The following is a 2,491-nucleotide window of genomic DNA, read 5'->3' on the forward strand; positions in this document are numbered from 1 at the left end:
GACCAGGATGGTCTTGATCTCTTGACCTCGTGATCCACCCGCCTCGGCCTCCCAAAGTGCTGGGATTACAGGCTTGAGCCACCGCGCCCGGCTCCAGTGATACTTTTTAATTCCCCTAACATATCCCCTCTCACGCCTCCATACTCACTATTCCCTCATCCTGAAATTTCTCCTTCCACTAGTTTTCAGCTCAGAACCTTGATTTCTTCCTTGATAAGTTCACTGAAGGACTTAAGGATTTGTTTACTGGTGTGTAGTAATTGTCATAATAATATTATTTACATGTTTTTTAACTCTACAGAGTTTGGGGGATTCAAACTGATTTGTACTTGCTGCATGATAGATCCTCAATATTTGTTGAATGAATAATTCATCAGAAATCTCAATCCCAGAGAGTTTTGTTACTATATTCTTTTTTTTTTCTTTATCTCTCTTTGTTAAAGCAATTCCAACAGCATTAAATTTCCTATTTTTAGAGGAAAGAGGAAAGCCAAAATTCCAGTTAACCTTTTTTTTTTTCTTTTTTTGAGATAGGGTCTCAGTCTGTTTGCCCAGGCTGGAGTGCAGTTCACTGCAGCCTCAACCTCCTGGGCTCAGGCAATCCTCCCACCTTGGCCTCCCAATTAGCTGGAACTACAGGCCCACACTACCACACCCAGCTAATTTTTTTTTTTTTTTTTTTATAGAGACATGATCATCTTATGTTGTCCAGTCTGGTCTCAAACTCCTGGGCTCAAGTGATCTGCCTGCCTCAGCCTCTTTTTCACTTTTATTTTTTTGTTTTTTGAGCATGGAAAGTTAACCATATTCTCATCTTTGCAGCAGTGCAGGAGAAAGAGCTCCATATTAGGAACTTGGCAATTTGAGATCTCTGACAGCTGCTCAATCCTTCTAGGCCTCAGTTTCTGTATCTGCAAAATGACATATATATTTTTTTGTGCATAGTGTGTGTGTGTGTGGTTGTTTGTTTTGTTTTTTCTTTCAACTTTCATTTTAGATAAGGGGGTACATGTGCAGGTTTGATACATGAGTAAATTATTTGTTGCTGGGGTTTGGTCTATGAATGATCCCATCACCCAGATTGTGAACATGGTATCCAACACTTGCCCTCCAACTCTACCCCATCTAGTAGTCCTGTGTCTGTTGTTCTCATCTTTGTATCCATGTGTACTCAATATTTAGCTCTGTATGAATGTGGTATTTGGTTTATTGGTTCTGCATTAAGTTGCTTAGGATGACGGCCTCCAGCTGCATCCATATTGCTGCGAAGGACATGATGATTTTATCCTTTTCTAACAGTGCGTGGTATTATGTAGTGTATATGTACCACATTTTCTTTATTCAGATCACTGTTGATGGGCATCTAGGCTGATCTCCATGTCTTTGCTTTCGTGAATAATGCTGTGATCAATATATGAGTGTGTGTCTTTTTGGGAGAGTTATTTTCCTTTGGGTATATACCCAGTAATGGGATTGCTGGGTCAGGTGATGGTTCTGTGTTTTTTGTTTGTTTGTTTAATTTATTTGAGAAATCTCCAGACTGCTTTCCACAGTGGCTGAAGTAATTTACATTCCCACCAATGTTGTATAAGCATTTCTTTTTCTCTGTGGCCTTGGCAACATCTAGTTATTTTTTGACTTTTTAGTAATATCCATTCTGACTGGTATAAGATGGTATCTTATTGTGGTTTTGATTTGCATTTCTCTAATGATTGGTGATATTGACAATTTCTGGCCATGTGTACATATACTTATAATATATATAATATATATTATATATAAATTATATATATATATATATATTTATTTATTTATTTATTTTTTCTTAGGGTTTCACTTCGTTGCCCAGGCTGGAGTGCAGTGGCATGATTTCGGCTCACTGTAGCCTCCGCCTCACGGGTTCAAGAGATTCTCCCACCTCAGCCTCCCAAGTAGCTGGGACTACAGGCACATGCCACCATGCATGGCTAATTTCTGTATTTTTTTGGTAGAGACGGGATTTCACCATGTTGGCCAGGCTGGTCTCGAACTCCTGGCTTCAAGTGATCCACTGGCCTTGGCCTCCCAAAGTACTAGGATTGCAGGCATGAGCCACCACTCCTATGTAGGCCTTTTTTTGAGAAGTGTCTGGGGTGGGCATGGTGGCTCACACCTGTCATCCCGGCACTTTGGGAGGCTGAGGCAGTGGATCACTAGAGCTCAGGGGTTCAACAACAGCCTGGGCAACATGGCAAGATCCCAACCCTACCAAAAATCCAAAAAATTCACCAGACATCATGGTGTGGACCTATGGTCCCAGCTACTTTGGAGGCTGTGGTCGGAAGATCATTTGAGCCTGGGAGATGGAGGTTGCAATAAGCCAAGATTGTGCCACAGCACTCCAACCTGGGTGACAGAATGAGACCGTTGTCTCAAAAAAATAAAAAAAATAAAAAAACCAAAAAACGGTCTGTTCATGTACTTTGCACCCACCCACCCCCCGCTTTTTTTT

At 41.0% G+C, this 2,491-nt stretch overlaps 1 protein-coding gene across 2 annotated transcripts in view; it reads left to right on the forward strand.

Annotated features, from left to right (window-relative positions):
• Positions 1-2,491, forward strand: part of FAF2 (Fas associated factor family member 2) — a 61,873-nt gene that overhangs the window by 11,826 nt on the left and 47,556 nt on the right. The window lies entirely within an intron of this gene.

This window comes from Cebus imitator, unplaced genomic scaffold, assembly GCF_001604975.1.
Source record: "Cebus imitator isolate Cc_AM_T3 unplaced genomic scaffold, Cebus_imitator-1.0 Scaffold478, whole genome shotgun sequence".
NCBI lineage: Eukaryota > Metazoa > Chordata > Mammalia > Primates > Cebidae > Cebus > Cebus imitator.